General features: G+C 37.0%; 1 long non-coding RNA gene across 1 annotated transcript in view; it reads left to right on the top strand.

Annotated features, from left to right (window-relative positions):
* Positions 1-269: 269 nt before the first annotated feature.
* LOC113483097 overlaps positions 270-12,977 on the top strand; it is a 114,073-nt gene continuing 101,365 nt past the window's right edge. The window contains exons 1-2 of the long non-coding RNA XR_003398953.1: positions 270-346; positions 1,450-1,557. This is a non-coding gene — a long non-coding RNA (uncharacterized LOC113483097). The remainder of the gene's footprint in view (positions 347-1,449; positions 1,558-12,977) is intronic.

The raw sequence follows: 12,977 nt of genomic DNA, 5'->3' as shown, positions 1-12,977 counted from the left end.
GTTACATGCTCAAATTTTACAAATCACTACTCAGGCACATTCATCAGAGCTATACTACATAGCTTGGCTAATGACTATTGAATATTTGAAATATGTAAGTTCAAAAGCAATGAGTAAAAACTGCAGCAATTGGAGAAAGTTGAATAAATTCAAAGAAATCATGATCAGCTCCTGGATATTTAGTAAACAATAGTTTTATAAGTCATTTGCTATGCATTGTTTATTCACCTCTAATAAGTATCATACAGTATAAATGGTATTTTTATTTCGGCTCCTAGAACATAAAATGATCTGTGGAAGCTAGCTGAGAGTTTTGCAAGCGTATCTGAATGGAGAATCAACTGAGGTAAGTTGGAGTTTATGTCCCTGAACATATTGTATGATCAGAGAATAAGGCAGGGTTTAAATATAGATTGAAAACCACAGGGTATTAAGTGTCTAGGAATATTTTACCTTATGGAGTTGAAGTCTACAACTAAACTTAACAAAGAGGTAATGTGAAATACAGTGAAAAAAATAATTGCTGGGTGGTCTCTGCCACATACTGTATTCTGTGGTGGAAAAGGCTGAGAGCCATAAGAAAGATATTGGGACCAAACCTGACATACTGTATACATTAAACATCTTACTATTTACCTTCTGAGAAAAGTTCTTTAAGGAACTCGTGGGTTTGTTAACAAAAACTTTATGGCATTATAGGAAGCCCAGAATCTGGGATGAAAATGCTAGTGTTAGCCAAACCTTTAGGTGGAGCAAATTTTCCAGAGTTACAAAAATATTGTTTTTTTGGGAAGCCAAGGAATGGATACCATATAAGTGGATCTCAGCCCATTTGGATAGCCTTTGAAAAAGCACAAACATTACTTTTTCATTTGTTCTCATTAACAATGGTGAACTGAAAAACGCTGAATGCAGTACTGAAAGACATGGCTAAGTAGATTTTGAATCATGAAGAATACACAAGGGAAAATGCAAAATGAAACCAAGGGAAGTCCTATGAAGCAAAATGAATGTAGGATTTGTTTTCTTGATTTTTTATCCTTAAGTGTCAGGGCCCTGAGGGCACCATCACGCCTCACTGGCCCAGATCAGCCCCTTCGGGGCTCCCTCATCCTGCCCAGGGGCAGGACCTCCTTTCAGATGGCAGTGCTGTTAGCCCTGACCCAGTGACAACACAGGAGCGCCTGTCTCCAGCTCCCCACAGCCCTGCCCTACCCGGCCATGGGCCTCGCTTGACCTGGGCCACCCACAGGCCCACAATCTGGGCCAGTCTTGCCCCATCCCTGTCCCTAGGGAGATGCCACTCTCAGCCCCACGGAGGCCTCAGCCTGCACGTGGCCCCAGTGTTAAACAATAAAGCAGGAGGGCTGCACGTTGTGGTGTTACAGAACACATCAGAGCCACGGAATGGTGGCTGTTTCTTTCTCATCTCCTTGTAAAACCGTGTAGGCTCAGAGTGGGACTTCAAACTTGTACAGCTGCAGCCTTCCTGCAGATGGTGAGAGAAGTACTGTGGAAACCTCTCCACTTCTCCACTAGGACTAACACAGAGGCAATGTAAGTAAAACATAGACTTCTGCGAATGTCTAAGGGCTTTGAGTCAAGCCCCTTAACTATATACATTATGTTCTCCCCTCCTCTCTGCTCACTTCAATCTCCTCAAAATTACCACTCATAGCTTAATGAATAAGCACTATAGCCTTAAATGCTGAAGGGAGGCAATGGAGGAAGATTACAAAGTGAAGGCAAGGAAGGAGTGCTAGTGTGCTGCCTTATTCCCGCTGCTTTTTGATCAATGGAACAATAAACGCCAATGAGAACTGCTAGAGATAGTTCAAGAGATGTGGACAGATGCTTGTCTTGTGGCTCTTCAAAGGTCATTTACTAACTTAAATATTATATGATTGTAATTTTCGTTGAGGGTTGGTGACTTTGTTCCATTTGTGTGGGTATCCAATTACAACTCAAATATTTGGTCTTGACAGCAGTTTTAGACTACATAGTTAAATGAAAAATGAACCACATACAGTACATACTTTAATAACAGTCATTCTTAAGAGAATTTTTTGAAGAACGACTTCTGACCCACCAGAATTATTAAACATCCTGTAGCATTTTTTGTAAGATTAGTCACAGTGTCTTTTCTGAAACTCAATATATATCATTACATTCTGCCTCCATAAATCGCCCTATGGTATCAACTGAATATAGTATTCTTCTGTCACATATTCTTGTAGAAAGTTAAAAAGCTGTCATGTTCCATCTCAGAAATGGATCCACTTTGCTAGAATGTAATGCAGTTCTATTACAAGATTTGGATTTTTTTGTTATTTTACAATCCAGTACATTTGCAAGAAAATCCATTATTTTTTCAGTGCTTCTTGGTGTTCTCATCAGCATCAATGAGTATAGAAATGATAAGTATTAGTATTTTGCACAGGCACTAATTTCCAGAGATTGTCCTCTAGGATTGTCCACAAAAGAAAGAAAACCATACATTTTCATTTGCACATGTGCCTGATTGCATGCACCAGCAAAACACCAAGTTTCTAATTTTTCAAAATCTCTCTTTATTTCACAAGCAATGACTACATTCTAGATGAAGGTCCCAAAAATGTATTTACTTACATTTTGTTTCTTGGCAAGTCTTGCAGGTGGTGCAATAAATGTCACTCCTTCCTGTTAAATATCAAGCAAGCAGATCATTCTGCTTCTTTAAGTCTTATCTTTGACCGAGAGGAGAGCCAGTAGCCCTGCTCCTCTTGATTATTATGTATCTCATTATGTGTTTGCCAGAATGGGGATATAAACTTAGTGCTCTATCCAGGTTCAAGTGTGAATAATTACATTCTGCCTACCTAAATTCCCACCGCAATTTCATTTGGGTACAGTATATTTCTTCATTTCCTGCTCTCAGGCCTGTTCTGGCATCTACTGAAGTTAATGGAAAGTTCTCAAAGACTTTGGTGAAGGAAAATGTCCATAAACTATGGTGTAATTCTGTTGCGGTATTAAACAGCTTGAGTTGACATAAGAGCCTGTATCTTATTATAAATTGCTTGTACTGTATATCTTTACCAGTTTGGAAAACTCTTCACATCTCATCAACATTATGTGTATATTCAAGATATAACGAATGCCAATTACCATATTATATATGTATTCTACTACAGACATATCTGTTAAATTTACAGATATATATGGTTAATCCCAGTGTCACTGAACTTTATGAAGATCTTTTTTTTTACTTTAGTCAGGATGTGTAGGTAATACCTTAATATTGGTAGGGCGATGTAGCCTTCTGAGGCATGGAAATTCTGTTCTCTGTGTTTTGTGGATGTCTGTAGACAAAAATTGAAATAAACAAGTTGTTCAAAAATTGCATTCAAGTCTTTTGAACCCTAGATCAATACCTAAACTACAATACTCCATGGCACTTCATCAAGGAATGAATGCAGTTTGCAATTGGTATTCTGTACTTTCTTAGCAAAGTTTGGAATTTTTGAAAATTATGTTTTTGCTTTAATAGCATTTCTAGAGATTAAAAGTGCAGGTTTTGAACTCTTCTCACTTGTTTCTAGTAAGTTCCTTGGAGGAGACAAAAAGAACATGTCTCAGTGAGCAACTCAGACAAAATCATGAAGTAATTCAGACCTTCACTTTCCTAATGTTTTGGGGGTACTCAGACCATCTTTAACCAGAACTGATTTTATTTAGTATTTTAATAATGTAAGGGTCACTGTCTAATGAAACTAGCTTACTCCAGGCTGGAATATTTAATACAGTTGTTCCCAACTTCTTTTCTCTTGATGATTATGTTTTCTAAGTTACTCCATTCACTCTCATGACTTTTGATTGTATTCTCATGAGCCAGGCTCAGGCTGGGGCAGGACACAGACCATCTCTTTATTTCTCCAAAGTCTGTGTCATGTACTTTTTGACCTTGGCCTGAGCTATTGGCATGGAAATTACTAGTATCCTAAATATACAGCATTCTTTTTTTTTTTGGTATTAGACAAAAACAGGAGTAGGGCTGGTATAAAAGTCTGTGATGACAGCTTCATACCATTTCTCAGAAACTGGCAAAAAAATTCTGCAATGAAGCTAGAGTAGTGGAGAGAATCTCATCAATTTAATTCTGTGATTCTTACGGTGGCAGTGGGAGGTCATTTGAATTCAAGAGCAAAAACAAGTCTTGCAGTATCACATACAGCATTTCTAATAATTTCAAAATCCTCTAAATCAGAAGAGTGGTACAGGTAAGCAAGCTGGTAATAACCCTCCTGACAAGAATGATGGTTTTATTTTATTTTATTTTTAAATGTTTCTGCAGCTTGCTAGATTCATAACCTAGGGCAAGTTTAATTAAAGTCAATGAAGCAGTTTAAAGTGAAGAAAAAATAAGCAGTAGAAAAAGTGTTGATTATTTTCTAATTACGCTGTGGACTTCCTCTGTAATGGATTCTTGCCTTTTTAACTCCAGATAAAGCCAGTGATATATGCCAATGTAGACAGGAGACCTGGTAAATTCCTTCATAAAATTTCCTCACTAGTTGCATCTCTAGATATCTTAGCACCCTTATGACATGATCTATTTCATTATTTTTTGTCAACAGTTGGACAAGGTGGATTTTATTTTCTGAATATTGTAACAATAGAATAAAGTATCATGCAGGAAAGGTTTGCATGTGTAGTTTGAAAACCTTTGGTTTAGGAATCCTTTATTCACAGAGCAAACCTATAATTATTTAAGTGTCCAGATTCAGCCTGAATTGAGGAATACCAGTGAATACGGAGAATAGTTGTTGTGAATGCTGCTCTGAACTCATCGATGGACTCAGTAGGATTTTGTTTTGATGTGGCTGGGCAGCTTGCCTACAATATAAATGGCACCCCTCTTACCCTCAGTGGATAAGGATCTGCCAGTTGAATGTTGCTTCCAGTCATTACTTCCAAACATTTCCTGACTTAATACAAGGAACAGGCAGTCCGTATTCCTGCCAGCTGATCATCAGCCAGGTTTGTGATCTGACAGTGATTTGCTTTAGTAGAACCATTCATCTCTTTTGGAACAGTGGATGGATATACTTTCTAGAGTTCATCCTGAGGTACCAGTGAAGCTCAGAAGGGAGGATGATAGGATACTTGACTGTCCCAAGGTAACAGTCCAATGTCCCAGGACAATGTACATAGAATAATAGAATCATTTAGGTTGGAAAAGACCCCTAAGATCATCAAGTCCAACTGTTAACCTAGCACTGCCAAGTCTACCACTAAACCATGTCCCTAAGCACCACATCAACATGACTTTTTATACCTCCAGGGATGTTGATTCAACCACTTCCCTGGCAGCCTGTTCCTGTGCCTAAGAACTTTTTGGTGAAGACGTTTTTCCTAATATCTTAAATTTCCTTCATTTAGATGCTGCATCTCATGCTTTGTTCTTTCTGACACATCCCAGTTCATCTCACCTAACCTATCAGAAGAGGGTATAAGAAGCGCAATTTGTGCTGTAGCCATCTCATCCAGAAATTTACCTTGAGGTTTTATATTTTCAAATCAATCTGCATATCAGTAAGTATTCCCACTGAGCTGTTACAAAAAACCATGTGCTGTATTATAACAGCTTTTATAGTCTACTGTAAGTCTCCTTTGTTCAGGACTACACATTAAATAATGTATTATAACTTTGATACATTTACTCCTTTCTTTTATTTTAGACGATTTATTCAGTCTTCAAAATCCTTCCATCAAGATTTTGGCCTGATGACTGTCCAGAGGCCTCCTTAAATTAGAGCAGGTACATTAGGTTCTGCACTTTGTGAAATTCTGAATTGTCCCATCGTTCTTCATCACCATTTTAATGGGCATATTTCTGGTCTTGATGAAGAAAGAGTCTGCTTGGCAAGACACAGTAAACTAAGCATGAGCTTTGAGTGGGCTTGATAGAGTTCACTAGAGGAATGTAACATTTACAGAGGAATTTAAATGCTCCTAGCAGTGCATTTTTCCTATGAGAAACTCACTAAATGTTCACAGAATTGAAGGCTATAAACAAAATCTTTTGCACCTCTCTAGAGAAGCAATGAAAGCATTTAACAATTATTTTGTAAACAATCAACTTAATATTCAGGTTATTTTGTAGAAATGATAACTTGTTTGTAACTGTGTATTAAAAAACACATCACAAGTCATTTAGGCTGCAAGATCAAGCACTCTCAATGTAGAGGGTGGCCCTAGAATCCTGTTAGCTTCCCTCATGTATGCATTATGATGACGTCCTTATTTAAAAATCATGTATTATTTTTGCCTTATTTTGCGCACAAGAGCGATAGTTCACAGGGAATAAGGAAGGTGTTGAATAGTTCTTTTTAACTTCATTGCCTAGTCTGTAGTCTTGGGGCTTATTTATTGTCCACTGTGCCAGCTAGTGCAATCCAAACCTGCACTGCATTTGGAATTATTAATTTCTTTTTACTGTTTTCAGTGGCATTCTTCATTATGGAATTATTTGAATACTTCGGCAATGAGTTTTTCTGTATGGGGGGAGCCAAGAATATTATCCCTATTTTATAGCTGGGAAAGTGTAAATTAGCTGAGCAGTAGTAAGAAGTCAACATGACTAAAACGTGTCCTGGCACTGGTTTTAAATTTACATCCTCTCATTGATATTGCATGTCCTTATATTCCTGTATTATGTGTAAGGGTAAATAGGAATTTTGGCTTCTTGTCTTTCTATCATTCATTATGTGGCCTTTCTCTATTATACCATCCTTTATTTGGGCAGTCTCTGTCTGTTTAATCTTTGCACATTGGGATTTCCCTTTAGGCCCCCATCATTTTCACTGCTCATATCTAGACATCTCTGCTTTGGAGAGGATAAGATCAAAATTCTGTTTAGTTGTCCACTATAAAAAAAAACCCAAAACAACAAACCCTGATAGATTTTTTTCTGAAAAATATCTTTTTAAAGCAAAATGGATTCCACAAAATGACTGCAACATAGACAGTATCAGTGCTGACTTACTTGGTCCTAGGACTCAGTAATCCCATTCAGGGATAATGAATCTGTATGCCATTAGCCAAGTCTGACAGAGGACGCTCATCAACATTAATTTTTTGTTGATGGTTTTATGAAACCAAATTCAGACTGTTGAAAATTAGACTAAGTGAATGAGCTTAGTTTGGACAGACCACTGCAGGGTATGAAATGGTCCTTTGCAAGGAGTGGGGCTTGATTTAAACAATCGTGCACCAGCATACAGAGTGCATATTCCATATCTAAGCCACTCAGTGACTTGTATTTATTATTCAAACTGTCATTCACTTATGTGAAAACTCTATGTATTTAGATTGGAAACAATTTTAAATAATTAACATAAATACATCAACTTCAGCAACAGGCATGTCATATTAAGTAACACAATATGTAGACCTGGGAGTACTACTAATAAGGTGGATTAGTGTGTTCCTGCAGCCTGGGCCAAGCATACTGTTGATGGCGATTAGAAAATGGTGTTCACAAGTGTGAAAATTAAATGCAGGGCCTTACCATTTGGGTTTATCTAGAGGAAGATAAGTCCTTGAGCAACTGTAGAATATTCAATGACATGCCTCGCTACAATTTTTTCCGGCATAATTTTGGTTGCTTGCAGTGACTATTTTTAATTTCCAAACCAGTACAGTTTTGGACACTGAATCATGCTTTGGTGTCCGGTCACCATGCATCGCTGTGATCACATGGTGGCTAATGGCACATGGTCTGAGTGCAACATCATTGTTCCAAAACAGGTCAACTACTAAACTGATAGGCAGTATAATGAGAAACTCCTGCTGACAGCAGGTATTTTTATTTTATCTGAGAATAATTCACTGAGTAGATAATTGGTGAATTCCCAATGGGAAAAAAACTTGATTCTGTCTGAGCATAGGTTAGCAAGTGTACCACCATAAGATAATTGATTTTGTGATATATCAAGTAGGGATGCAGTTGAGACTATTGAACTTTTCACTTAAGGCCTCAGGGTGAACTTGAACCAAGCTCCCAAAGGTGAAGAACCAGTACTTGACATGTGCAGGGTTTTGCACTCTTAACAGCCTCTTTAACTTTCATTTTCTCCTATTAATCTACTTTCACCAAGATCTAGATGTGCACAGAGTCTCATTAAGATGGTTGAGTTGTCATTGGAGATAATCACCAAAGGAATGTGTTATAAAAGGAGGAAAAAAGTATGTCTAGAAAGTCTGAATAATTTTTTTTATGCTGTTGTTTTAGTGAAGAGGCTTTGGATGCTGATAGGAAAGTTACTATAGCTATAGGGCACATTTAATTGCATTTTAGAAACTTCTTTTAATCCTGTAATAACAAAAAATTAAATCAGTGCTGACATTTTTTTGTTGCCAGAAGAAGGTAGTAAAAGGGTAAAGAAATAATTGTTAGTTCTGAGAATATAATTAGCAACTTTAATGCTTTAATCTAAAAAATGCATATTTTGAGCCCGGGTGAATGATTAAAGAAAAGATATTGAAAGCCTTTGAAATTTCTAACTGTTTGTTTTTAATTGTAAATTATGATCACTATAATTAGCTCATTTAGTACATTTATAATGTAAACAAATATGAATATACAGAAGTTCAGTGATATATTTCAGGGCAAATAAGAGCAACTTTGTGACCCTGGGCTCTATTTATTAAGCCTTTCTTGTAGTGTTTGGCACAGCTTCATTCTTTCATAGTGTTTTTTTTCCCCCTTTTTTTCCGGAAGATAAAAGAAAGCCATACATAATACTTGCAGGTCTCTGCTGAGGTCTTAATGCATCTGGAACTACACCGAAGAAAATAAAGATAGAAATGTGGTTCTTTTGGGGGCTTCATTTAACCCTCACTCTGAAGCTTTCTTATAGCTAGAATATTTATCGTGTTAAAAAAATAAATACTACATTTTCTTAAACACTAAATTGTTAACACTGAGCAATTAGATAAACTGAAAGTGATATTATGTTTCAGGTAGACTTACCTATTTCCATAGCTAGCTATCTGCAGAAATGCAGTGTTTCTGATACCGGCTGTTCTGTTTCCTGGTGACGTACTTTGTGTAGCAACCTGGGACTGGATTTCAGAAATCTGCTCCCTTCCTGATGCACGTGCTGCCCTGCACATCACCAACTAACATGAACGGGAGCTGCCTGGCTAAGACTCCCGGCATGCTAATGGAAACACTTAATGAGTAGCAGGATGTTTTCCCCCACCAAGTTCAAAGATTAAAATTTGGGGTTTAGTCTCACCATTATTTTTATTAAAAAGGCATCTTTTGTTACATTGCCAGAGCTTGGTTATCATGCTGCGACACACTGCATCCAGTTCCGATAAGTCATGGAAAGTTATGATTAGTTAAGCTCCATATGAATAGAGAAGGCTTCCCTGAAGGTCGAAACTGGCCTCTAACATGAGATTTTAAATCATTGTTGAAGTGTTTTGACTAGGCTGCCTTTGTGTACACTAAACAGTTTAAGGTTACTTTTTAATCCAGTGGCGCCTGTTTTATGATGTACACTTGCTGTGGATTGAATGTTGTTCTGTTCATCACTGCCAGCTGTCTCCTTGGGATCCTCTAGTAACTAAGTTATTTTATCTCAGAGGAATGAATTGTCAATAACAAGCAAGTAATAACTTTTCTGCTGAATTCTCAAGATTTAAAAAAACCCTCTTCTTCTGTCATACTTCCCCTATAATGTAAAATGTATTGTGAGGGTTAGTTGCTCTATTCTTGCACTGTGAGCCATCAGGAGTTAAAATGTTCATACCATGAAATAAAGGTGTAAGAGGTACATATTGCAGCGGTGTATTCACCATATTCTGTGGATATTTTTTAGCTGAAGGAAGTAAGCCCTGATTATTACAGCTGTCACGGTGGCATCTGATATTTCAGTATCAGTGATTGCCTCACCCACAACATGACCCTGATCACTACTGTGATTCTCTGTCCACTATTAAACTGTGAAAGGTCTTGGCCCTCCAGGTGCTGTTTCAAGTCTGAAATATCAACTTGTCTGTCATACTCTCTCTGCCTAACTTAATGCTTAAGGACCCAGCAAAAATGTTTAATGTAGACAGGGTCTCATACAGCAACAAAGCAAAGAACACGTCTTATGTCTATTTTCATGGCTGATGCAGAACAAGAGCACTTGTTAATAAATAATTAGTTATTAAAAATTATCAAACTTTGTGGCTTAAATCTCAATAATTACATCTTTTTGCATTTCATTTCTCCTTTTGTTTTTTGCATTTCATTTCTACTTTTGGGGAACACGCTTCTTGAAAGTCCTGAGAGGTATCTTGAGATTTCACACAGGAATGGGGACATACAATAAGGTGATAATTTTCATGAGTCAAAACTGAAAAATTCCAAAGTATTGTTATACAAAATTTCAGATCCAAAGCAGATCTTTTTACTGAATTTTTGGTTTTCTTTCAACAGCACGGAAAAACAAGCAAACAAGAAGAAATTGCTCATGGAAATCTAGTTAAAAAACCTAGATCTATAAACCAAACTCGAGAATTGTATAGTTGAAATTAATAGAACTTCTTATGATGCACATTTTTCTCTCTTTAGTAAGTACCTTACTTGTGGTAAGATTAATTTAAAAGCTGGTTAACCTAAGCAACATGAAAGACTTAGGCAGTAGACTTTTCTATGAAAATAGATAAGGCCCATCAGATCTCCCTAATTTTTAGGAATAAAGTATTGGGAAAGATTCTGTACTTAAAATAACAGAGCTGGCCTAATGGGTTATTGCTCTGTACATTGTACAAGCTCTGACACAGTGGTCATCACAAATTTACAGCACTGAATGCTTATCTTTTTTAGCCTGGTACTGTTGTTAAGTTCATGTAAACTGGAATGTGGGCCTTGACAGCCAAGAACCAGGGCTCATAAATTGAAATTCAGCTGCATGTGGATTGTACCAGAAATTAAGTAGATGTAATGCCACAGTAATAAAGATGTTGGATAATGAGCTTCTGTAATTTTTTTTTGAGTGATTTTAAGTTCTTAAGTATAGTTTTACAAAAAATAATCTTTTGTTTTGATGGACATGCTTGTGAGCATCTGACCTGCACTTCCTCCCCTAATGCAGAGGGAAAGGTACTTTTGTGCAGAGTGCTTCTGGCCACCTTTGCTAAGGTAGTGATGAGTTTCTTACAGTGACCCCCATGAACAGTATCTCTAACACAGCTGCTGCATGTTATATTGGAAAATATTTTTCTTCGAAAAAAGAACTATCTGTGCTTTCATACCCTTTGTGGTATATTCCGGTTTACAGTTGCAAACACCATTTTTTATGGCATGAAAGGTCCTCTTGTCATGTTTTGTCAGAAGCATATCATAATTTCTAATTATATATATGTATATATGCATACAGAGTGTATATTATACATATTTTAAAAAGTGTGACTTCGTATCTCATGTTAAGATAAGAAAAGGCCATCCTTTAAAAATAACACCGTACAAAATTTTATTTAGTTGTAAACTAAAGTTATGAAGTTATATATGTGAAGTTAAAAGGTCATAAATGCAGTTCTGCTTATCTTTGTGGAAAACCAGATCAGAAATTCTTAGCAGAGTACTTTTAGAAGGGTTCCATCATGACTATGAAGATGGAAAGCAAGATAGACAAGGATTTAAAGCTAATGTGAAGAGGCAAAGAGAAAAGGGAGGGTATGTGTTGCTGAGAGAAAACCTTAAAAACAAATGTAAAAAGTGGGAAAGTTAAGGTGTGTCCACTCTGGGCACATCTGACATTAACTTGTAACAGGTGGGGCTTTGCTGTCTGTTAAATGAAAAACTACAACTCTGTTGAGTAAGGTACACAGACCAAACCAACTGGACTGGAAAAAAAAACCAAAACCTTGCCCCTCTGTGGAATATCCATAGTGGCTGAATGTTCTCCATGATCCTTTTGATCTCTGGATCTGCACTGTTACTTTACTGTAATCACAGATGTCACACAACCAGAATTTATTTGGGCTAGAGATGGGATTATGTGGTCTACCAATCCTCCCAAATCCTAAAATTTAAGGAGAAAAAACCACTGGTTCATTTTTGTTTTCTTTTAAAACAAAATTAGTTGCTAAAATTTGTCAGTCATTTGTCTGTAGACAAACTATGGATTTGATGCTGCCATTGGCAGTTTCAGGATGAAAGGCTTTGAGTGTTGTGCTCTCTGGAGTATGACTCTGTGCAGATTTATATGTAATAATTGCTAATAATCCTGATAATCCCCTAAGGAAAAATGCTGTAGGTGGAAAGCCACAGATAGAGTCATTATAATAAAGAGTGACTCGTTCCTTGCACCCATCTTGTAATAAAATAATTAATTCCCATTTTTTTTCAAGGGCAATGAAGAGATTTCTGGAGAGACTTCTTTCACACCAACCCTATCTGCCCATCTGAAAGGCCCCAAAAATTAAGAGTGGAAGAATGAATAGGCCTCTACCCTGATTCAAGAAGCAAATATGATTTATTGACATCAGGCCTTCTGTCTCTCCTTCAGTTTTTCTTAACCCTAATTTTCCTGGCCTTTTGTATTTTCATAAGCCAGTAGAGTGTGTGGTAAAGTGTAGTATTCATAGCTTGGTAGATGACATTTTACCAGAAATTTTTCAGAAAACCTCATTCTCACAGGATATGTTGCCAAATATGTATTGTTTTTATATTCCTAAATTCACTTTTTAAAAAAGTGCACAAAGCTCTGTCTGTGTTTATATACGGCTTTAAAAGAACAGCAGTCAAAACGAACAGCATTCCATGATCATTTAGTCTTCAGACCCAATAACAAAATCCTTATTCACTTATACAAGTGCATCTCTGTCCAGTGGTTTGTCCCATACGCAGAATGTGCCTGCAGCTCTTGGCACCATGGAGGGTGGAGAAAGAAATATTTCTCATTGGCTGGGAAGGCTCTGTGCAGATGAAGTAA

This window comes from Athene cunicularia (assembly GCF_003259725.1).
Source record: "Athene cunicularia isolate RWA chromosome 8 unlocalized genomic scaffold, athCun1 chr8_part1, whole genome shotgun sequence".
In the NCBI taxonomy this organism is placed as follows: Eukaryota; Metazoa; Chordata; class Aves; order Strigiformes; family Strigidae; genus Athene; species Athene cunicularia.
Note: the sequence above shows the minus strand (reverse complement) of the source record. Positions and strands in the feature narration are given on the sequence as shown.